This window comes from Sphaerodactylus townsendi, linkage group LG03, assembly GCF_021028975.2.
Source record: "Sphaerodactylus townsendi isolate TG3544 linkage group LG03, MPM_Stown_v2.3, whole genome shotgun sequence".
Classification (NCBI taxonomy): domain Eukaryota; kingdom Metazoa; phylum Chordata; class Lepidosauria; order Squamata; family Sphaerodactylidae; genus Sphaerodactylus; species Sphaerodactylus townsendi.
In genome coordinates, this window is record NC_059427.1 from 131,471,247 (window position 1) to 131,496,718 (window position 25,472).

The following is a 25,472-nucleotide window of genomic DNA, read 5'->3' on the forward strand; positions in this document are numbered from 1 at the left end:
CTAATTCAAATTGTTGATTTTCAAGATTTGAATGATCCTGGATGAGGATATCCCAGGAACTGGGAGGTGAGGAACTGGGAGGCCAAAATGGCTGTGCCCCCTCACTTGATGGAGCATGGAGGGCAGCTGGTGGTATGTATGGGAGGGGCATTATTTTTGTGAGAATCAGGTTTTTTACTGATGTTATTGAATATTGTATTGTTGGTTTTAATAGTATAATTGATCTTGTTCACCATTCTGAGCCTGTCTGACGAGGAGAAATTGCTTCTCCTTTATGGACACACCAGTTGTCAGCTGGCGCAGGGTGAAGTTAGGAGTTGCTGTGCTTGTGCTCTGCTTCACCAGCCTGGGTGTAGCTTCCCCTTATTGGCTGCACCACGCCCTTGCCAGCAGAACAAGAGCAGGTGCTGCTGTGCCTATGCACATTCGGATCAGGGCCAAACAGGGCAAAGCCAAGCACTGTTATTACTCCTCCTCACAAGCTGAAGCCATGCACTACTTTGCTTACATTCCTGCTCATCAGCTGCACTGTGCCTGCACCAGCGCAAGGCAAAACTGGGCACTGCTGTGTCCAAATTGCTTATCACTGGCCTGAGTGCAGTGGGACCAGCAAGGAGGAATAAGGTCACCATGGGCACAGGGGAAACCAGATGCTGGTGCTGCTCTTTGTTGGCTTGGGAGAAGAGCAGCATAGGCACAGTGGCTTCTGGCTTCACCCTATGCCAGGGGTAGGGAACCTGCGGCTCTCCAGATGTTCAGGAACTACAATTCCCATCAGCCTCTGTCAGCATGGCCAATTGGCCATGCTGGTAGGGGCTGATGGGAATTGTAGTTCCTGAACATCTGGAGAGCCGCAGGTTCCCTACCCCTGCCCTATGCCAACAGCATGTGAATTCCTCCTAGTTGGCCCCCCTGAGGAGGCGGGGGCAGGCATGCAATGAGGGGGGGCACAAGAGTGCTGGATCCCCAGGCGACACTTGGGTGGGTCACTTGGTGGGGTGGTATTTGGCCAGCCACTCCTCTCTCCAGCCTGAGAGCAACTGTTCCCTGAACTCTATGCGGATTTTGGGAGCAGGCATGCAATTGGACACTGAACCCAGCCAGTGTTCAACTGGACTCATCCTGCCCCCTAGTCCATGTGGAGTTTTTGAGCAAGTGTTCCCGTTCAATGCAGGGTTCTGCTTGGCTAGGTCCAGCTTTAAACTGCAGTCTTTGAACATGCAGCTTAAAGCTCCACCCAGGCAAGCTGAGCCCAGCATTGAACTGAGCACTGACGTGCTCCAGCTATATGCTGCTGGCTCCGCCCCCAAAACTCCACCTCTGAAATTGTGGGGAAGCCAGCAGTATAAAGCTGGAGTCAATCATGCTCCCCCATGCTCAGTTCAACACTGGGCTTTGTCTGACTGGGTTGAACTTGCAGTTTAAAGCTTGACCCAGCCAAGCCCAACATAGAACAGGTGCCCCCCTGAACTCCATGTGGAATTTGGAGGCAGAGCGAGCTAGTGTCCTTGCACTTGATGCCGTTTTAGACAGATGTGCACTGGAATGAGGGCTAATGGCAAGGGCCCTCCAGGATTTCCCCTGATAAACTGTCTATCTGTCCTGGGATACTACTGTTAGGACTTGACAGTTAGATCACCAAAATCTACTTGACAGCTTGGCTGATGCAATACTCTACCTTTCACCTAGTTTCAGTGGGTGATGCAACCATGACTAAGCACATCTAGTGTGATTGCATCACTGCTCCCTGATTGGTTGAATGTCTCTATATGTATGCACAGAACAGTTTGGTCTATGCGTGCTTTGGTTATCCAGTTGCTGCGCTGCACTCTGTCAGACTGTTTTGTGCTTTTGGAAACAAGGAATAAAACCCTTCTGTTCTTTGAAGTGAACAACGCCTGGGTTCCTGTGTTTTCTTTTCCTCAACTGCTTCTGCTGTTACCACGACCGCTGCTGAGTGGATCCTTCTCAGGTTATGGGCCCAGCTCCTACGTGCATACTCGTGAGGTAACCAGTGGAGTGTACTGCGTGCAAGGTGTGACTCCAGCTATTGCCACTTGGCTTCCACAATGTCCGGGTTGCTGTTTGAGAGGCTGAATAATGAAAGCATAACTATGTGGCTTGGAGCCAGAAGATGCAGAGCTATCCTCATCTCAGTGAGGACCTGTGGGAATGCGTTATCTCTACCCCCTCCAGCTGACCCCTACAGTTGCTGAGCCATCGCAGATGAAAAAAGCACGATGCGCTCTATTGTGCTAGCAGTGGAAGAGGAAACTCCACAGTTGGTTTTATTCATGCGAGAAGCTGAGACTGCATGTCAAAGCATAGAAGTGGCTTTGAAAGGCATCTATCAGGCCGGAGGCTCTGCTGGGGCAAAGGAGTCCTCCTCACAGAGACAACTTTTTTACAATCTCAAACTGAGGCCATGGGAGGATCTGTGTTTGAGCATCCATTTCTGAAGCAGATGCGTGAACTGTTTGCAATAACTCGAAAGTGATGGAGGTTTACAGTTTGAAGACTTCCACACAGAAGTTTATCCTGTTAAGCTTTCGATACGTTGGATAGCTTGGCTAGGACCAGTTGGTATGCAGGATTTCCAGAGCCGTCGCCGAGTCCTTACGCCGACTTTGGATTACGCCACTGCCAAGCTGCTAGACCACCAGAAGCAGAGGGATCTACCAGCTTGAGAGCACCTGGCTGAGAAATCATCGCATGAGGGATTTTCCTGCTGATTCTGCACCGTCCCTACACTTCCCTCGCTGTGAAAAAAAAATGTTTTAGTTAGCTAAGGGAATCCATAGGCCATTTTACTGCACGGGCTCTGCCACAAATGCAAAGTGGCGCATGGAGGAAGAACACAGCCACCTTGGAAAGCTTTTCTAGAGCTAACAGACAGGAATCACAAGCATCTACTTTCCTGAAGTAGCAGAAGCAAGGAGAAGGACTCCAAGCTCACTATGGCTCATTGACTCTGCATTGTTCTGGAGCATATAGTGAATAAGGAAAAGTCTCCTTATTGACCACGCATGCCAACCTGTTATTGACCACGCTGTTTAGCTGATGGCACCAAGCAGCAAAGGTGTAAACTACTAAGAGATCAACATTTCATTTCCCTGCTCCTAAATGGCTCTCTGAGTAATGTATATTTTGTGCCTTCATTTGAGATTTTGTTTGTTAAAGCGTTGTAAGATTGACAGCTAGAGGGTTATGTAAGGTGGAATTTAGTGGGCAGACTCCGTGTTCTATTTAAGAAACAAGGGAGAGTCTGTGCTACAGGTATACTGCTGGGAATAACCTTTATCAGCTAAATAACAATGATGTAGGACAAAGCCTTAACGGCTAATGCAGTTAACAAACCTATGCATGATGACTGTATTCATTATATGCACCGGTGGTGCTAGGACATACCAAGTTTCAAAATTTTACTAGGAAACATGCTCCAGGTTGTGTGGTTTTGAAAGCCAAGTCCTGTCCCATTATCTTAGATTGTACTGTGTGCGAGTAAGGCCAAAGTAGAAGGCATTTCTACAAGGAGAAAAGCACCAGACAGTCAGATAGAGCCATTTGGTTTAATTCATGCAGACCTTTCTGGACCATTTCCAACTCCAGTCAGGGGCATGCAAAGTACCACATGGTTTTTGGTGGATGTAAGCTACCTAGCAGGTTCACCTATAGTCTTTTCCTGAAATCCAAAGCTGAGGCTTTCACCTTAAGGTTTAAAGGGGAGTGGGACCTGGCAATGGGTGGAAAGACAAGGTTTTTCACATTAAAGTGGCTTCTGCCTCCAAACGGACAGAAGGAGGTGAGTTCCTGGGTTCTAGGTTCCAGGAACTGGATTGAGAAAGAAAGGCATACGCTTTCACAGAAAGACCAACCCTTTCTCTCTCTCCTTTTGAAAACGGGGTTGCTGGAGAGGAAATTTGGGGTTCTACATACTATAAAACGCTGTTTGCTTCTGGATGCCAACATGCCTGAACATTTTCTGGGGCTGAGGCATGTGAACACTGCCACATACTCTGACCAACAGAGTATGGTCTTCTAGTGTGAACCAGACTCCTTATTTTTGCTGTACCAGAAAGATCCCACTCTCTGGATCATTTGCATTATCTTTGCTTGCAGTTATGCCAATGTGTTGGTGTACCTGACGCCCAAAGGCTTAGGGGGAATTCAGAGGTGGGTGAGATTGAGGTTTCTTGGTTATGAATCTGGGACAAAAGGTTTTCGCTTTTGCACATTCCTATGGGAAGGTTGTGATCTCGAAGTGCAGAACTTTGAAAAGCATGCAGGGATGGGAGAACTATCCAATGCTAACACAGAGGTTTTGCTACGGCTGCACTCAGCATAGAAGGGGTTAAGCAGAACTGCCAGGCAGCAGCCCGCACGCAGCTCAAAGGTCAACCAACTGCTTCCAGTAGTAGGCAGAACGTCCAAGGAAGAAAGCTGAGAAGGGGGAAGGGCTGCAAGACAGCGACAAGCCTAGCTTGGTAGGTGAAGATGAGAAACAAATTAAAAGTGCCTCGTACCTCTGAGTAGGTCTACAAACGGTATACCTCCTGACAGGTATGGGTTTCCTCTCAAAACGTCACTATGTTTGCTCAAGCACAGGTATCAGAGCCAAGCTCCTATAAAGGAGATAAGTTAGAAGCTACCGCCAGCTGAAATAGAGGCCTCTGTGATGGAAGCCCTATGGCTGAGGAGTATAATACCTTAGTGCAACAACAGGTGTTTACCTAGAGACTGTTTTGCCAGAAGGAGAGGAGGCAGATTGGGTCAAAGTGGGGTTGTTTCCGGAGGAAAGAGTTGCCAAATGGGTACTCAAAGGTATAAAGAAACCAAGGCTTGTCGCCCAGGGGTTTGTACAAGACCGTTTGCTGGAATTATGGCCGCCAGACCTATTCTCCCACTACTAATCGACCTGAGTCTTTAAGAGGCTATGCTTGCATTAGCTAGTGAAGAAAGGCTTTATGGTGAAGCATTATGACTTCCAGTGTGCTTTTTTTAAATGCTGAAATTGAAGGGAAGTGCCAGATTTATCTAGGAAGCCTGCACCAGGGTATGAAGAAGCAGACCCAAATACTGTTTTATCTTTTTGCATCGTTCTTTGTATTAGGTTTAAAACAAGCTGGTGCTACTTCTGGTATGATGAACTAGGAAGCAGTACATTGCTTAAACTGGGGTTTAAGAAGTCACTGCTGCTGATGCATGTTTATACATCAGGGGACTAAAAAGAATCAAGAGTTAGTCATTCTTACTTTATGTTGATTGACATATGTGTGTGTGTGCAAGATCTACACAACAATTTGACAAATTGTACAAACAACTCAGTGACATGTATGTTCTAAAGGACTTAGGTTTTATCAAACATTACTTGGGTATTGATGTCATATCTACACCAAAAGCAAGGTTATCTCCCTGGAGTCAGAAGAACAAAATAAAATGAATTGGTGTGCAGAAGACAGATTGTCAAAGGCAAAGGGTTGCCACAACACCAATGTCCCTAGACTTCAGAAAGTTAAGGTGAAAGTGAGGAGTTCAAAGCAAATCCCTGAACTGTACAAATCTGTTGTAGGTAGTCTCCTACATATATCTAACTGGAACACGCCCAGATATAAGCGTTTTGCTGTTAGTGCACTATGCAGAAAAGCTAGCAAGCCCAGCAAACATGATTGGGAGGGTGTTAAACGTGTGAGTTAGGGTACTTTAAAAGAACTGCTGAACATGGTTTTACTAGATCCAGTCCACTAAAGAAGCACAGAGATTCGCGATGCTATTGCAGGATAGTTCATTTGCAGACTGTGGTGACGGGAAGTCCTGTACTGGTTTTGTCATTCCAGTATGGTGATGCCAAGCTATCACCTGGTGTTCCTAGAAAACAGACCACAATCAAGCCTGTATCCCTTAACTTCTGAGGCTGAGTTCTCATGCATTGTCCCAAACGCAGTGTTTCCAAGAACTCACTTTTGGGTTGAGACACTGCCCAAACTGGGAGTTAGGTGAATCCATAAAGGAAGCCTATAATGCGTGGTTTCTGATGATTCACATGACCATGCATCGCATTAGCAGAGACTGCAAACATGAAGACAAGAACTAAGTACATAGAAGTAAAGTACCAGAATGTTAGAGAGCTAGTACAGAATGGAACTATTCCAACTTGCCTATGTTAGAGACAGAGCGAAATGTTGCCTGATGTGTTTACTAAAAGCTGTGTCACAGAATAAGCATCCAGAGAATGTTAGAACAGGCTGAATGGTAATAAAGGTGCTGTCACTTAGTAGTTTTTCAGAAGGGGTGTTAGAGGACCTTGACAGTTAGATCACCAAAAATCTACTTGACAGCTTGGCTCCAGATGCAATACTCTGGCCCTCCTTCACCCTAGATTTCCAGTGGGTGATAGCAACCATGACTAAGCACATCTAGGTGTGATTGCATGCACTGCTTCCTCGATTGGTTGAATGTCTTTATATGTATTGCACCAGAACAGTTTGGCTCTATGCATTGCTTTGGATTATCCAGTTGCTACGCTGCACTCCTGTCCAGACTGTTTTGTGCTTTTTTGGAAACAAGAGGAATAAAAGAGCCCTTCCTGTTCCTTTGGGGTGAACAATGCAATGTCCAGCACCACCTGGGACCAGACTCCTCACTGTTGGTCTGCCTGCCCACACCAATAAACAGGAGTCCACTTGAATTTGGGCTGCCAGCCACCTGCTGCCACTGCTGGGAGGTGAGAGTCCTTCCCCACTCCACACTATTAGGAAACACCTACAGGAGTTAGGCCTGGCTGCTTAACCCCAACAGGAGTTCCACCTGCCAGCCCAAGACAGCCAGCCTATTTCAGCCCTACTCTGGGACTGAGGACCCTCCCTGGCCAGGTCTACCTGGGCATGCCTGCCAGCCAATGGCTGAAGTCCACTGGGTGAGCCGCTGCATACTGCCACTGGGAAGGGAGTGAGAGTCCTTCCCCACTCCACCCCATTGGGAAACACCTACAGGGGGTGGGGCCTGCACAGCCTTGGGAGTTCCACCAGCCCAGCCCAAAGGCAGCCAGCCTGGCTGAAAGCCCCTGCCTGGGGCCGGACTCCTCCTGTTGGTCTGCCTGCCTGCCTGCCAATGGTGAGCGAAGTCCACCGGGTGAGCTGCCACGCCTGCTGCCACTAGGAAGGAGTGGGGAGTCCTTCCCACCCACCCCACTGGAAACACCTGCAAGGGGTGGGGCCTGCTTACAGCTACAACAGGAGTTCCACCAACTTGAAGCCTAGGAGCAGCCAGCCCTGTTCCAGCTCCTGCCTGGGACCAAGACCCTCCTGCTTGGTCTGCCTGCCTGCCTGCCAGCAACAGAAGCAGAAGTCCACCGGGTGAGCTGCCGCCTTCGCTGCCACTGGGAAGGAGTGAGAGTCTCTCTCTCCCCACCCACCCCATTGGAAACACCTGCAGGGGGTGGGGCCTAGCAGCTACAACAGTAGAGTTCCACCAGCAGGCCCAGCTGGGCAGCCAGCCTAGTTCAGTCCTGCCTAGGAGACAGGGGACCCTCCTGCTCCGGGTCCTGCCTGCCTGCCAGCTGCCGGAAGTTGCTGAAATCTGAGCATAATATCACCATCTTCTTAGGACGCACACATCAGCTGTAGAGAGGAGGCTACTAGGTGTCTCATCTCCAGGACATACACACATCAGCTGTGAGAGAGTTGGAGTGTTTATATATACTGTTGCTGCTTTTCAGGACTGACCAGGGTGGCCCAGTGCTTGCAGTGGCTCCTGGTTGTTGTCCTGGTTGTTTCTTAAAACCCCCCCGATTGTGCTTAATTATGCTTTAATTGTGTTTCTATGTAATCCTAGATGGAGTATAATGAGAGGGTAGTACAGGTAGGAGATGCAATAGTTTGGCTTGTTATAGATTATATTGCCCAGTTGTAGTTGAAGTATGTTAGTGGGCAGGTTATCCAGATGCATTTAACATCATACTGGGAATTATAGTTAGTTACCCAGCTAGGGCTATAAGCTTAGGTTAGGTTTAGGACTGGCAGTAGTTACTAGCAGAGCTGGGCCCACTTTTTAGTGGGAGTTTAGCTTTAGTCTGGCCTCTGGGTGGAGGGAAGTTGACAAGAGTTAAGTGGGGCACCAACTACTTTGGGGCTAGGGATCCCAGTGCTTATGGGACCAGAGGAAGATATTGCGGTAGGCGGTGGCCATATGATAGAAGGCGCACGAAGATATGGCGAAACATGCTCCGGCTCACTGCTTCTGACCTCCGACCTATCCCGAAGAACGATGGTGGATTTAGGATGAAGTGTGATACCCCCGCTTCGCCTTTGGTGCTTGATCAACGCCAGGTCCATTAATAATGAAGCACTGGGCAAGGTACTCCCAGGATTTTTCTTGGAATGCCCAGCAGGTGGACCTGGCGTGTGTCATCAATCGAAACCTGGAGTAAGCGCTTGAAGGTGAGACCGTGCCGGGCCTTGTGCGCAGGTCAGCGCCACCAGGTTTCCCGTGCGCTCCCACCCAACCGCTTGAACACAGGGCCGGCGGGGTGGGGTGGCTTTGTTCACCCGTGAATCCTATCCCCTTTGAGGGCAGTCCCCGTCCCGGAGATCACCGCTGCGGCATGGAATGCGTCGGCCTCGAGTGCGTTGGCCGCGGAGAGGTCGCTGGCTTCGTCCTCCTGGTGTACCGGTCGCATACAAGCGCTGCCCGGGAGACTGGCTCCGTACGCTGGCTGCTGGAGGTGGTGGCGTCAGACTGGGCGTTGCGGTTCCCCGGGCTTATAGTCTTGGGGACTTCAAGCGTCCATGTCGCACTACCGCCTCATCTGCACGGCGGCAAGGCGGAGCTGGTGGTATCATCCATGGCGCCATTCAGGCCTCTCCTTAACAAACTCTTCTGGCCCCCCCACTCCTATGAGGCCGGGCATACAGCTGGATTTGGTCTTCGGGATTCGGGAGTAAACTCCCGGAATTGCGTATCCTCTGTTCACAGAGTGCCATGGATCCGACCTATTATGCCCTCGAAGGTTCGGGTGGACGCGCCACAACACCTATCCTGCTCCAGGCAGACGGGCCAATTTTATGCCTCGCCCGCGGAGACTTATGGATCCACTTGGTTTTCCTGAGATGCTCCTGCGGGACCCTGAACTCGCCGGCACGCACCTCGATGAGGCAAGGTGGAGGGACTTCGGAGATTCCCCTCGGCTCTCCGGATGCCATCGAGGTTGTTGTTGCCCTCTCGTCCTTCTACGCTCTGGCTCTCGGGCGTAATTCCTGGTATACCGCATTTACAGGGGAGTTGCGCAATATGGAAACGGGTGCTTAGACGTCTAGGAGCGAGTGTGGATGGAAATCTACGTAGACGAGGAGCTGGCGCGAACATCTTATGGCAGGACGTTTGCATGAAAGCTTTATGAGGGTGGCTTAACGAAGGAGGCGAAGAGGGCTCTTCTTCTCCTCCTCTCTCGGTGATCCGGGCTAGCTCCCGCCTTCATGCTACAATTATTTCGTATAGATTCGGTCTCCTAACCTCCCTATCGGAGAGGTCCTCAAATTCACAATTGAGCATTAGCTGCTTAGGGCTTTTTTACCCAGAGCTTTTCTTTTTTAGTGGATAAGGTCGCATTAAGCCGCTCCGCCAGGATCTTCCCCCCACGTTGGCTGCTACGTCTGTGCGAACTGGAGGCTCCTTTGCCACAGTCTTCAGGCCCTTGTTTGACCCAGTTTTCCTGCCCTCTCGAAGCCGCTGTTGACAGGACCATTGCCAGCTGCTGTTAGACCAACTACCTGTCCCTTCTGGATCCGTACCCATCCTGGCTTGCTAAAGGAAACTTGCTTATGGGTGGAGCCACGGACCCCATCTGTTGAGTATCATCAGTGGCTCCCTCGAAAGCAAGGAGTCTTTCCCGGATACCATGGGTTGGAAGGGAGGCAGTGGTCCGCCCACTCTTAAAGACTCACCGTTAGATCCAAAGGGGATCCCAGCCAATTATCGCCCCGTTTCCAATCTTCGCTCCTGGGAAGGTAATTGAGAGAGTGGTGTTAAGGAGCAGCTTCTAAGGAGTTTTTTCTGGATGACGCATCGGCCTTCGACCCCTTCCAGTCCGGCTTCCGTGCTGGGCATGGAGACCGGAGACTGTTCTCGCTGGCCGTCACAGATACACTCCATGTGATTCGAAGCTTGACCAGAGGCGGATCAGCGCTGCTGGTATTGTTAGATCTTACCGCATAAGCGTTTGATGTGGTCGACCACGACCTTTTGCTTCTCCACCGCCTGGTCAGCCTCCAGGGAGCGGGGCACTGTCCTTCAGTGGATTGCGCTCGTTCGCCCGGTCGAAGTCCAGTTAAGTGAGGTGCGGGGACCAGGCCTCCCGGAAGTGCCCGCTTGATTGCGGTGTACCCCAGGGGGCTCTACTATCCCCGGGCTGCTATTTCTCTAATATCTACATGCGACTCCCTTTGCTATAGAGCTGACAGGTAACGGAGGTTTTGGGCTGACCTGCCATCCAGTACGCTTGATGACACTCCAGCTCATTCTGTTGATGGAGGGTGGAGCAGTCGCCGCCCCTGCGGCTCTCAACTGTTAACTGTTTGCGAGGCGTAAGTTGCTGGTTGGTTGGGCGGTGCAGAGCAGGTTAAAACTTAAAACCCATCGAAGACGGAGATCCTCTGGCTTCTTGGCCAGCGAGGGGGGGGACAGGATTTTCCAGCCACCGGTGTGGAGAGGGGGGCCACATTGCGCCGACCCCCCCTCCGATGCGCGGCCTGGGGGTCCAACTGGATTTGTCTCTTTCAATGTAGACCCAGGTGGCCCATACAACCCAGGGCTGCCTTTTTTTTCACCTCCGCCAGTAGCCTCGGGCGCTGGCTCCCTTTCCTCTCCCAAGCTGGACCTTAGCCACGGTGATCCATGCAACGGTCACCTCCAGATTAAGACTAACCTGTAACTTCGCTCTACGCGGGTCTTCCCTTGGCGTTTGATCCGGAGACTAAAACTGAATTCCAGCATGCAGCGGCTGCTTACATCTTCACAGGCAGCCTTGCCATCTACGCATCACATATATTTCCAGCCTGTAATTGGCGCCAGCTGCACTGGCTCCCAGTAGAGTTCCGGATCATCTTCAAAGGTGCTGGTGTTGACCTTTAAAAGGCCTTGGCGGCCTGGGACTCCTCCCCTCAGTGTGATTCTCTGTGGAGACCGCATCACCCCATATGTCCCTTGCACGGCAGCTCTCCGCTCGGTGGGAGGCTAATTTTTCTAGTGGTCCCTTGGCCCCTCTATGATGCGCGGCTGGCTCCTCCACGCTGGCCAGGCGCCTTTACGGCTCTGGCTCCCCGGCCTGGTGGAGACACCCTTCCTCCGGCTGTTCGGGCCCTGCAGGACTCCTCAATGAGTTCCGTGAGGGCCTGTAAAACGGAGTTGTTCCGCCATGGCCTTTGGAGAGACTCAGCCGCTGGAAATGGTGCCCCCCCCAACTGGTGTACTCTTCATCTTGGCCATTATCAAATGTGACTCATCACCCTCCTCCCCCTTTTTTGGGGAGAATTTTAAAAAACGGGGTTAGTCGGACGCCTCTATTATTACTTTTACTGCTATTGTTATCGCTGTTTTAAAGATTTTATAATTTGTCTATTTATATTTTTTGTTGTACACCGCCCAGAGCCCTCCGGGGATGGGGCGGTATAGAAGCTGTAACAATAAATAAAATAAATAAATAAATAAATAAACAATGCCTGGGTTCCTGTGTTTTCTTTTCCTCAACTGCTTCTGCTGTTACCACGACCGCTGCTGAGTGGATCCTTCTCAACTACCTTCTCCCTTATGAACCTACCCGAACAGGTCATCAGAGGCCCGTCTGTGTATACTTTGATATAGAGAAAACACAAAAAGGGTAGGTGGGGAATTGCAAACCAAAGGGTGGGAAGCTTCATCCAAAGGTCCGATCTCCTTGCTGCAAGGTTGTGCTTTGTATAGGGATTGCCTTCCACATTTATAGGATGATCCTCTAGCCTCTTGTTGGGTTAAAACTACTCTTTTGTAATCCTTTTGGAACTTGAACTTGCTGCTAATGTGATCTTTTTCTATGTGAAGTTTTTCTATGGTTCTTGGTGATTTTTTTGGAGCAAGTCTTTTTATGGAGGCAGATATTTCTTATTTTGTTTTTCTCTTACTGATTGTCCTAAGCTGGCCAAGGGCTTCTATCAGACGGCATGGTAGGATACTTTTTTAAAAAACTGCAACATTACATTAAAAAAGACTTCTAACAATCTGACCCTGCCCCCTCAGTATTTGCTTACTTGTGTATTAGACCCTGGGAAACCAGAAAATTAGTTTAGCATAACTAGTAGGTTGCTATCATTTTATTACAAACTAGGCATCTTAGTGACTCTCCTGCACTTTGTTGTGTTGGAACAGACCCAGGCTTGATGTGTACATAGATATTACACCCATCCCAATCCAACACCCATTGCAGCATACATGGTGCCTGTGTCTTGCTAAGTTCAAGCCAGGTGCATGTGTACAAACAGCTATTGCCTCCACACACTTTTGAGTTTTTACACATGAGTTTTCACATCATGTGTTCTCTGACGTACGTCAGCTGAAATTGGGCCAAGAAAAGAGGAGGTGGATACATCTGTTACCTAGCACACAAAGAAACTAAGAAGCAGACCTTGCCTGTTTCTTCGCTTAACATGACATACAGCGGAATGTGTGCTCAGAATAGTACCGGTGAATCCCATAATGTAGTTTCAAGAAAGCTTAAGTGGGATCATCAGAGTCTGTGGGCTTTAACAATATGGTGTCCCATGCTGGGCTGATTGGCAGGTGCTGTAACGCAGAATGTTCCCAGAGGAAGAATCAAAGGCACGGATGCTCATAAGGGTCACTATCAAAGCTGCCTCTCTTCCCTGCACTGGTCACTGATGTCCCTTTTCTGTTGTTCATCAGGATGGATTACTGAAGAGAAGAAGAAGCGGACTTCATGTTGCGCTGTCTTCTTGGCTTGCAACATTAGTGAATGCACCTGTTTATGGAGTTATCTGAGTTCAGTTTTCATAGTCGGTGGCCAAAGGCCCTCACGGGTTCTTGTCCCTGGTGGGCAATTCTTACTACTTCAGTGATCAAGCGACTGACTGAGGGAAGAGCCTCATCAATTTCATTTCTATAAAGGCACGTAATTATGCCTCTATAAAATACAAATTTTCCCTTAGAGAAACATTCCATGATTGTTGAGAGTTATTTCCCTGCCTTAAGGTTACAGAGATTCACATGTGTACACACATGTGTACATACACACATATACACATGTTTTCACAAATTACATGTTACTATTTTCAATGAATTATATTTGAGTTCCCTGACCTGACTTTGAATCAGACAGTCCCATGTCAGCTGCAAGTTCCTGTCTGGGAACTCATTTCTAAAGCACATGGGGTGCCAATTCATATCAGGACCACAGCACACAGGAAGAAGGGGCTTCAACCTCCCTCCTCTCATCATTTCACAACCTGAAACGTACAGCCCCCAATGAGTAGCCCCCAATGAGTAGAAAGGCATCCTGGGGGCCATTTCGTGCAATCTGACATTTCTCACTTGCTTTTCTTCATATGTGTGTAAGTGCCATCCATTCCCAATCAACCTATGGTGACCTCATTAATGGACTTTCAAGGCAAGTGAGAAGCAGAGGTAGTTTGCCATTGCCTTCCTATGCAGAGTCTTTCTTGATGGTATCCTAAGTACCAACCCTGCTAGTTACTGAGATCAGACAAGACCGGGCTGCCCCATGCCCTCTTCCCTCCCACTAGCTTCTTCCAGGTTCTAAAACTAGTAAACAAGTGGTCAATTGTTCACGGTAAGATATAGATGAGGATGTGTTTTGATGAAGGACAATGCAAGTAATAGAATCCTCATGTCAGCTTGATCATTTCTTTCTTTTCTTTTTTGATGGCACTTGAATTTGCACAAAGCTCTTTATAAATCATCATGCTTATCCTTAGGAATACCTTTCCCAATCAACTAGATAATCCTTCTTGCATCCGGTTGGTACACTGTAGGGTCTGTACAGACAATAAATTGAATGCACGTATTGCAGTGCTGTTGGGCACCAAATGCACAATCATTGAGCATTTGCAAAGAAATATGTGTGTACCGTAGTCCAATGTAGAGAAGCTAATAAAACTAATTTATACAGAATTATACTTTTCTAAATCTGCTGAAGTCAGCAAGCTAACCCTTCTTAGGACAGTAGATGATGCATATCAACTATTTTTTAATCAGATTCTGTTTTTACTGTTTTATTGTTTAAATTGTATTGTTTTAATTGTGAAATATTGGATTGATGTTTTTATTAATACGATTTTATGAGTGTAAAATTGATTTATAACATAACCCGCACTGAGCCCTGCGGGGATAGGGCGGGGCATAAATCCAATAAATAAATATGCATATGTAATTCTGGCTTGCATGCCAGATTTATACAGTACGTGGTATGTTTATGCAACTGGATGCTTAGCACAACCCCACTGACAGTTGCTTTGGATGTGGATGGGAATGCTGGTCCTTTGTGTGTCATAAATGACTAGTTGCACATGATTCAAATTGGATTAGGGCTAGAAACATTCTCATGATGAAGCTGTGCCTCTGGACACTATGCTGTCATCACTGTGTCTTTGGAAGTAGTAAAGGTGTATTTGACCATGGATTTGAGTGCTTTAGAGAGCAACAGCATTATTGAATCCAGGGAACTGCTGTGTCATTGAGACATCCTCAAGTGTTTGCTTTTCCTCTCAGCACAAAATTGAAATTTGATATTGGGGGTCCGAGTATCTTCCAGGCTGTTCTTTCTAGCACGAAGGTCTACAGTCACTGAGATTCAGCCAGATATCACTCAGTTCCACTCAGCTCAGTGTCAGAACTGTGGTTCCTTCTTTGCACTGGACTGGAATAGAGGGAAATCCTAAAATTCTTCTCATGATTCATTATCTTTAAGGATCTACTAACTGTATATGTTTGAGGTAAAACTCTCTCACTTTTTGGTTTTGGCAACCAACACAAGGAAATCCAAGACAGACTCAGTATCACAAAAAATATCATCACACATTTTTTAACAATACATTTTGCAGAAAATGTGTGAAACTTTTTAATATGTTTCCTTCTGTCCCTTGTTAACCACCTTGTGAAATGTATGGCAGGAGAAATGTTGTTCCCCCTTTCCCCTTGACACTACGCCACTGCTTGGTGTTCACTTTTAGTTTTCTGGGTTGCAGCTGCCAGGAGGGGCAATGATGGGAAAAAGTTACCTAGTATGATGTCATTCAGCTAGAAGAGTTTACCCTCCCATGTACTCCCTCCCCCCACATTTCAGCAGGGGAGGGGACCACCAGGAGAGCCCCCCACTCAACCTCAGTGCTCAAGCAGCTCACATGGGCGCAGATGCTGCTTCAGATAGATGGGACCCATACCATCTAGGGCTTTAAACATCACTATCAGCAGCTCACATGGGCCCAGTAGCATATAGGGAGCTTTTGCAGATCTTTCATGACTAGCATTATGTATGCATGGCTAGATTGACCCATCAGCAGTCTAGCTGCTGCATTCTGCACCGATGTACTTCTTTCATATAATACTTTTGAACCTACAAACTTTTGGAAAGAGCTTTGACCTATTATATCTTGAGGAGCCAGGGACGTAGGTATAGACTTTTTATGGGGGGGCTTCAGGGGGTGGGGCCAGGCCCCCACTCGCCTCTGGCAGCGTGGCCATGCCTCCCCAAGCCCCGCCCCCGGCCTCAGTGCTTATAAAGGCAGCTGTCCAAGGCCAGGGATGGCAGACTCCCCTGCCCCTCCCTCTCCGCCCCCCACCAGCTGGGCTCCCAGCTGGTAGCCAGCAGCCCCTTCTGTCCTCCCCTCTGGGCACAGGGATAGCTAGGGAAAATGGAGCCCAGTGGAAATTTCTGAGTCTTGCGCCACCCCCACCCCCCATGGGCAGCCGCTGTGATGCTGGAATCCACGCCAAACAGCATCACTTTCAATGGAGCCCAAATTCTCCTTTTAAATCCACCTTAAAGGGAGAATCTGGGATCCCCAGTTAAAACAACATTGAAAGTGATGCAGTTTTGGGGTGGATTCTCCCCCACACTGAAACAGCATCACTTTCAATGTTTGGGGACCTCAGATTCTCCCTTTAAATCCATGCCCAAGGGGGTGGATTTAAAAGGAGAATCTGGGGAAATTTGGGGGGTGCCTGCTGTCAGGGGTGCAATTGTTAAGCTAGCAGCACCAAACTTTCAGGGTATCTTTAGGAGACTCTCCTAATTATACCACCCAGTTTTGGTGAAGTTTGGTTCTGGGGATCCAAAGTTATGGAACATCAAAGGTGGAGCCCCCCTCTCCTATTAGCTCCCATTGGAAACAATGGGGGATGGGGCACCTCCTTTGGAAGTCCATAGCTTTGGACCCCTGGACCAAACTTCAAAAAACCTGGGTGGTATCAGTAAGAGACTATCCCGATGATACCTCCCAGTTTGGTGAAGTTTGGTTCAGGGGGTCCAAAGTTATGGACCCTCAAAGATGTAGCCCCCATCTTCTATTAGCTCCCATTGGAAACAATGGGAGATGGGGGCACCCACTTTGGGAGTCCATAACTTTGGACCCCCTGAACCAAACCTCACCAAACCTGGTGGTATCATTAGGAGAGTCTCCAAACAAATCCATGAAATGTTGGTGTTGCTAGCCTAAAAATGCGCCCCCTGCAGGCCAAAAACCAAAACCACTAAAAATACAAAAAACCCACAAACGGGGGAGTGGAGCTTCAAACATGCAATGTGTGGTTTTGAACCCGAGAACCACCCTCTTACCTACGTCCTTGTAGGAGCTATGGCTTGGCTCCAGAGTGGCTTTTCTGCCAGCATAAGGATGCTTCTGCTGGCTGAGGTAAGAATAAGTTCTGCTAATTCCTCCCATATTGTACTTTCCTGTAGGTCCCCAGCTCATCTAGGGTTTTTGGGTAGCACAATGAAATATAGTGGGAGAACAAATAAAGGAAAATTCCATTCTTCTCACTAAACGTTGCTTGTGCTCCTTCAGATCTAAGCTTGTGTCTCACATTATGAAATGCTGGGTCTTTCTCTAGTGTCACCCTCTTCCCCACACATGAAAGGCAACCTTGATCTTTGCTACTGTTCTTCTGTTCCTCAAATGCATTGTGCTGCTAAACACTGTGCTTTCTTCCTTAATCATGTTTCTAAACTGTGCTTATTCCATAAGCCTCTTTTCACATGAGAATACCCTTTAAAAGTGCCTGTGAGAGCCTCTCGTGCTGTTCGGTTTCCCTTATGAATATAATGACTGTGAGACATATACGATGCAGAACCAATTTTTCATCTATCTGCGTTTTCTAGTTACACTAGCAGGTAATTAAAGGAGATGCCAATATAAGCCTCAAGTGAGAAAACACTTGTGATTACCTGGTTCTATGCACATTCGGTAGCTCTAAAAATTCTCTCTTCTGTTCTTATTTTGAGTGGTTGGGAATGCTTCTGTTCTCACTTTAGTTTAAAAAGACAATAAAAATAAAAGGCCTGATTTTAAAGTTTCTTTGTCATGCACATTGATCTGCAAAGAGATCCCTCTTTGGCAGCTGGGATCGGAAGCATGCCACGAGTGGGTGCAAGAGGACCCGACCGTCTCCAATTAATTAATTTTAAAACTATGCAGAGGCCAGTTTGCATTGGCTAAAACTGTGTGAGAAAGTGTCTCACGGCATTTCTGTGTTGTCCAGGATGCAGTTTTGTCATCTGGGACTGCTTTGCATAACAATGCACTAAGCTCTAATTATGCACAAGGGATGCTAATAGGCCTTGGGTATGTTGTATTGCCCTGGGAAAAGTATCTCTTGGAGAGAAGAAAAAAGAAGGAAAAATCTACCCATTTGAGGCTAAACCATCACACTCTGTGGAGTGGGGGTTAGAAGGGAAAATGCAGGCTGCGTGCTGTTGGTGTAACAGATCCAAATTACATTTTTATATAGTGCTGTTAAAGAGCATGGTCTTTAATAAAGTAATGTAAGCAAAAGTAGGTCTTTGTCTTGAAGAGTGTACAGTTCAAGGTTTGACTGTGTAGGTAGGAGATAACAGATGGAGGGGAGGGAAAGGCTAAGTAGATATTGTGGAAGATACCTGTTTGCCATCAAAGATCAGGAACCCTCTATCACAGTTAAAGCAGAGTTCTAAGATCATGGAAGAGGATGGAGCTAGAAGAATGGAACTCTGCAATTTACTTCTCCCTTCCCCTTTAGCATCCAATAATGCAGAATGCATGATGTAATGTCATGGCACGCCTAAGTTTCTCCACCTTTGCCATGCAGGACACAATGAAGTGAAGCAGGTGAACTGGAGAACAAATAAGGCATATGAGAAATTCTGTAAGACAAATAGGGAGTTCTAGATCAAATCAAGCCTGAACTGTTGAACTTTGGTCACATAATAAGAAGACAAGACTCCCTGGAAAAGACAATAAAGGTTGAAGGCTGCAAGGAAAAAGGAAGACCCAACATGAGAGAAGACCCAACTGAGACGGATTACTTAGTCAAGGAAGCCACAATCCTCAGTGTGCAAGACCTCAGTAAGGTTGTCAGTGATATGATGTTTTGGAGATCATTAATTCATAGCCATAAGTCAGCAGTGAGTTGACAACATTTAACAGACACACACTCTCACAAACAAGCATCTTTGGGTGAAGAGGGAGGAAGAGCTATTTTTGTAATCAACCTTGCCTTGGTCAGACCCTACTTTGTTCCACCTGTAATACTTAGATTTCTTTCCCCATTGTAAAAAAAATGTTCTCTTCATTCTCAGCCCTACAAATTACAGTCTGCCCGTACCAGTTTACTAGCTGATACCTGATTCAGCTGCTGACTAAAATTTGGCAGTGTCTCTTAGTACATTTTGTAGCTTCTTTGAACCTGTGCTAGGATTTCATGATCTTTCACCAAGGGCTTGACTGTTTTCTCTTCTTTTCAGCCCCTGGAATCTACATCATCTTTTCAGCATAAAGAAGGACAAAGACTGCCATGGGACTGCAGCACTTGAAAACAGGATTTCTGGGGGTGGAGAGAGAGAGAGGAGGCAGAACTTGAGAAACCTTCATAACGGTGACTTTGGGCTTTTCTCTGAGAGAAACAGCAACAGCACCATCATGATGACAGACCCAGTTAGAAAGTACCCTGCACCCTCCTGTTCTAAGACATGTTTTATTGTTTGAGTCGACTGTGAGACAGATTAGAGGCCCCAGGTGGAAAGTCATAGTCATCTGCATTTAAATGGGGCAGTTATAAAAGGTAGGGAGCCCAGGAGCCTGTGGCATTATGCTGCCTTCTCTAGGCTCAGTAATCGCTCTTTATTTTCCCTGTAGTCTGACCTGGGGGCACAGCTTTTAATTGCCAGGTCACTCCTGCTAATATTGTCATTTCCAGCCAGTGAGTGTGAAACCATGGCAACCCCACATTTTGTTCCAAGTATCTAGAAGAATGAAATTTCCCTTCTCATCACAAGAAATTGGCTGGGCTTCTGTTTTTCACTTCTTCTCTGCTCCCGCCCCCTCAGCCTCCAATAATTTCTTTCTTCCCTCAGTTCTGTTCCTTACTAATCCCACCTTGATAAATTTTTGTGACTAAGATAAGCATCCCCATGCAGTCTTACTCTTTGATGTGGCTTTTGCCAGTGTTCAAGTGGTTTCATGTGACACACAAACATCAGCACCTGCTTTAGTTTTCATTAACATGAAACAAAAACAACCAAATGTGTGTTAATTTTTGGACTTTTCTGCTGGGCTATTAAATCCAAATATAGTTACATCCCAGGGTAAAAGCTGTATTAGTCTGTTGTGGCCAAAATAATAAGGAGCCTAGTGACATCTTATAGACTGATGGAATAATTGTAAGCTTTTGTAAGCCAAAACTCACTTTGTCAGGTGCACAATATATTATTTTTAGGTCACAGCAGTTTGTATGTGTGTGCCTATATATGAGGGGTTCAAAGAGAGGCCAGAAGGTCCAGTTTCCCAGAACTTAAAAATATTGTATGACACTGTAAAACACAGGTAAAAATTACATCCTGTCAAAATAACAGATGATCCAAGATTGGGTGTGAATTTTTTCCAATGGTTAACACATTGTTAAAGTAGAATGAATCTGAACAGTGTACATAAACCTATTAGGAGATTTTGTATAGCACAGTCCTAAGCAGCGTTACACCCTTCTAAATCCACTGAAGTCAGCAGGCTTAGAAGGGTGAAACTCTGGTTAGGATTGCCCTGATAGTAAGCTAACTTTCCCATGTCCTTATTGAATCCAGATCTATCAGAATCCAATACATCATATAACATCATAAAGCCCCGAGGCATACAAGTAATCAAAACTGTAGTATCATGTGTTTTATTAGAACCATCTAAACGTTTCAGAGTAGTAGTTGAAGTTTCATGTAACTCTTGCTGAACCTGGACGAAGGGAGGGAGGAAATATTGTTAATAAAAGTGCATGATAGAAGCTCTCTGGTTACATTGAAAAGACTCAAAGTGTTTCATGGTGGCTAGGGCAGTTCTACAGTAGTTAAGAAGCTTAAATGTGCTTTGCACATAACTTTTTCTCTATCCCTCAAACCTTGAGAGTTGTATCTGTCTCATAATAGTGCCTAGTAAGCAGCAAGTGAAGCCATGATTCCAGCAGAATGCACAGAACTTCTCAACTATTAACAATATTTATATTAAAAGGGGGTAGTTGCCACAAATTCTTTGTCTCATGCACTTTTATTCAAGTTCTGTTTCCCTCTGAGTTTGGTAACTGAGCTAATTATTCAGATTTCTTTTTGGATTTTCTAATATGTTTCAAGGAGATCATTGGGCTCAGAGTGATTAAGAAGCAATACTGAAATCACACTTTGTTGATTTTCCAGCTGACAGAAGTAAGTTAATTTTAAACTGCCCACTGAAGCTTTAAAACTCCTGTCCAGCCTTATTATTAGCAGCTTAAAATTTATGAGGTGAGACTGTACTTGGTGATAGCAGTTTGGTGGTCAAGAAACTCAGAGTAATTAGTTTCCACACTAATGGAAGACAGCCCAATTTAACACTTACAGTATCAGTTTCAGCTATACTGTACCCAAGATGCACACTGTTCTACATCTGTTACGTAAGAGCCAAAGGATGTGATATAGTGGGAAAAGTACTAGTCTTGTTCCAGTGAGAACAGAGTTTACATTACTCCAGGTCAAACGAGGCATTACATGGTAGATGTAACACTCTCCTGACTTTTTAAAATGACGAAAGTTGCTTTTCATTTTTTCTAAATATGCTGTGATATGCATTTACCTTGCCATGAAAGTCACTGGAGTGACCCTGGATCAGTTCCCACCTCTCAGCCTAACTTCATAAGGTTGTTGGAGGCAGATAATGGGGGACAATTCGGATACACTTTAGAGAAATGGCAGGATATGATTTTTATTGCCTTGAATTTGCACGTCACCTTTCTACTTCCATGAAACTTGAGATGACTTACATAGAAGTCCAAGGAGGTTTCCCATCTAGGCAGTTATCTGATCTCATTTGGGCCTGCCTCGTGTGTTCTACCAGCAGACACAGCTGATGCAATAGTTCACTGAGAGGACTCTTGCTACTACTGCTGGGCACGACTGAAGGCCTGAAAGTGTTACTGGAAGCCACCAGGAGGTGGTGACAGAGATCATGGGGCTGTTGCTGCAGAGGCGTAGCTGGGCCAAACTGCGCCCGGTGCGCAGAGTGTTTTTTGCACCCCCTCATGGCCCCCGCGGCGCCCCCCACGGCACCCCTCCCTCTTCCCCCTTCCCACACTTACCTACGTTCCTTTTCTATTCCTAGTACTTTTTCAGGCTGAAAAAAGCGGCCTCTTCACAGTTCAGGGAAAAACTGTGTGAGAAACTATACTTCCCAGGAGACCTTGTGAGCCCCAAAGTCTCCTGGGAACTGTAGTTCCTCAGGCAGTTTTTAGCCTGAACTGTAAATAGGCTGCTTTTTTCAGCCTGAAAAAGTACTTTAAAAAGAAAAGGAACGTAGGTAAGTGTGGGAAGGGGTGTGTGGGTGTGGGTGCCACGGGGGGGGTGCTTTGGGGGTGCTGTGGGGGGCGTGAGGAAAGGGGGGAGGGGCCAGGGGGTGATTTTCCACCCCCAGGCATGCTCCCGGTGCACGATGCACCCCCACCCATCCCCTTGACGCTCCGCCACTGTGCTGCTGCAACACCATGCATACGCACAGTTACTAGAAGGATTTGGATGAACTTGCAGGTTTTCTTTTTGGTCTTACATGTTTTCATGTAGTTGTGATCTCATACCAGGTTCATCAGTTGGTCAGTCTGATTGTATAAGTTTTTTTTCTTTCAAATTTAATTAATTAAAGCAGCTACAGAAATATTAAATTGTTGTCTTTTAATTGAGATGAAGAATGAAGTTTGGCCTTCTAATCTAGTTTGCAAAGAGGTAAGGAGTGCACATCAGATGCATTTTTAGATGCACCTGTTTGATTCTCTCATATTCGGTTTTGTTGTTTTTGCTGTCAAGTCACAGATGACTTATGGCAGCCCTGCAAGGTTCTCAAGCCAAGAAATATTCAAAGGTGGGTTGCCGTTTCCTGTCTCAGCATGGACTGAGAGAGATCTGAGAGAACTGTGACTAGCCCAGGGCCACCCAGCAGGCTTCACGTGGAGGAGCAGTGACTTGAATCTGGGTCTCTAAGGCCGTTTCCGCACAGCGGTGGAAACAGCGAGGTCGGCGCATTGCGCGCTGACCCGAGGATGCTGGGACCATCCGCATGGACGGTCCTGGAAGCAGCTGGGCAGCCGGCGCCGCGGAGCGCCGGCGCCCGGCCGACCCGGCTTGTCCCTGGGCCTCCGGCATGTCGCCGAGGCCTGGGGACACGCCCCCTGGCCCTGCGCGCCTGCTCCAGCAGCGCAGGGCAGGGGGGCATGTCCCCAGGCCTCGGCAACGCGTCAGAGGCCCAGGGACAAGGTAAGTGCCGGGCAGGGGAGGCGGCGTATTCGCTCGGCAGCGGCTTCACGGCGGCATATCCCCAGAAAGAGCGCTTCCCAGTGCTCTGGGAATACGCCGGCTTCAGGCCGGGCGGGCGGCGCGAGGGCGGCGCAGCTGCGCTGCAGCTGCGCCCCCTGTGCGAATGGCGTCCTGGAGACAGCGTTTTTACCGTCTCCAGGCCGTCATTTTATGCCCGTGCGGAAACGGCCTAAATTAGAGTCTGCTGCTCTTAACAACTACACACTCCCGGCTCTTCATATTTAATTAAGAACCAGAAATTTAAAGTTAGAAGGATTTACTATAAGATAAGATTGCTATTTTTCTGTGTAAATTTGTTGATGTGATAAACAAATCTGATTTCTCTGGCTGGAACTCTCACAAGATAATAGGTAAGATTTCTGTTTGAATGTGTGACTTTGATTTGTGACTTCGAAACATTTCTGAAAGCTGTATAAGATAATGATCTGAAATCCGGTTTGCTTTACATTTTACTTATTCTCTCTCTCTCTCTCTCTCTCTCTCTCTCTCTCTCTCTCTCTCTCTCTCTCTCTCTGTATGTATGTATGTATGTATGTATGTATGTATGTATGTATGTATGTGTCTGCCTGCCTGCCTGTCTGTCTGTCTGTCTGTCTGTCTGTCTGTCTGTCTGTCTGTCTATTTCTAGACCACACGTTTCCATTGGGATGAACTCAGAGTGGCTTACAGCATTTCTAAAACTCAGGATCACAGCAATACAACAAAATATGACTACAAATTTATAACCAATTTCCAGATTAGGTGTCAACCAATAATAAGGAAAAAACCAACAGAGTGGAAGGGAAAGAAAGGAAGTCCAGCCAGAATGGATACTGTTGCTGCCCTCAACCAAAGTTCTGGTGGAACAACTCAGTTTCACAAGCCCTGCAGAACTGACATAGGCCCGCACAGGCTGTGTTCTACCAGGCTGGAGCCAGAGCCAAAAAGGCTCCGGTTCTGGTTCATGACACCTGAACATTTTTCAGGCTGGGGAATCACCAATAAGTTGATATTCAGTGATTGCAGCGCTCTTTGGAGGATGTATTTGGAGAGGTGGTCCCACAGATACAAAGGCCCCAGACTGTTTAGGGCTTTATAGGTTAACACCCAAACCTTGAACCTGATTCAGTATTCCGACATGGTTGAGGAATGCCAGGAGATTTGATTCTGTTGGTATTGGTTTTGCAGTTGCTATAGGGCTAGTTTTCAGATGGTTGTGTTTTCTAACATCTTGTCTAATAAAGATAATTATTTCTTTTTTCAATAAAAGTGAAAGTTTTCTGCCTGATTTACTATTGAGAGCTCAAAATTAATCCATTTGCACTACGAAAATGAAGGATTGCAAATAACTGCAATCTGATAAATCCTGGAGAAATCTGGGGCCAAATAGTTTAATGAACAATTCTTAGAGCACTAATTGGTCCTCATCAGTGGTGGGATCCACAAATTTTAGTAACAGGTTCCTATGGTGGTGGGATTCAAACACTGGCGTAACGCCAATGGGGCTGGGCGGGGCACGATGGGGGCATGGCCAGGCATTCCGGGGGCGGGGCATTCCTGGGCAGGGCTGTGGCAAAGATGCAGGGCACACGCACCCCAGGTGCAGTTCGCTTTAAGTAGTCTCCAAAAATTAACAAACGCACGCGCCCCTTTCCTCTCCCCACAACAAACACCTTGTGGGGCAGTAGGTGGGGCAGAGAAAGTGGGGAATCAAACTCAGCTCTCCAGATTATAGCCCAGCCCCACAGCAAAAGTTAAGAAACCAGCTGCTTCATGTCCCGTCCCCCCATCAAGGCCATTCACAACTGCAAACAAGATTTTCGGGATAGAAATGCAGTTTGGATTTGCACATTACCTTTAAGGAGTCTCCAAACAGCTAACAAACATGCGCCCCCCTTTCCTCTCCCCACAACAAACACCTTGCAGGTGGGGCAGAGATTGTCTCCCTAGCCAGCCTATGGACTTCTCCTGTACTGGCCGGCGCCTGTCTGCTGGGGAGAAGGCTTGAGACTGAGAGCAATGGCAACGACTTAATGGAGAATAAGGCACTGCACTCTGGGTGAGAGGGAGGGGAGGTGGAGCTCCCCAGACCTCATCCTGGGAGCACAGTTGTATTTCTCCCCCACCCTATGGACACTCAGGGCTACCATAGAGAGTGGGCAGGGCTATGTCAGGCTTCCTTAATTCTTGCAGCAGCCGGCTTCCTCAATTCCGGGCTTGCTGGGGCTTGCAAAATCAGTCTGCGTGGGGAGACATTTTGGCACCCCCCCATGTGACTGCAATGGATGCGCCCGGGGACATGGGGTACCCCTTGCCCCTAAGCAAATATGCAACTGCCTCTGAGCGGACCCAATTAGTAACCCCCTCTCAGCACACACAAATAATTAGTAACCCACTCTCGGGAACCGGTGAGAACCAGCTGGGT

The 25,472-nt window shown here is 47.3% G+C and overlaps 1 long non-coding RNA gene across 1 annotated transcript in view; it reads left to right on the forward strand.

Moving 5' to 3' along the window:
• Positions 1-24,240, forward strand: part of LOC125429395 — a 59,147-nt gene extending 34,907 nt beyond the window's left edge. The window contains exons 2-3 of the long non-coding RNA XR_007243983.1: positions 18,998-19,314; positions 23,697-24,240. This is a non-coding gene — a long non-coding RNA (uncharacterized LOC125429395). The remainder of the gene's footprint in view (positions 1-18,997; positions 19,315-23,696) is intronic.
• Positions 24,241-25,472: the final 1,232 nt, after the last annotated feature.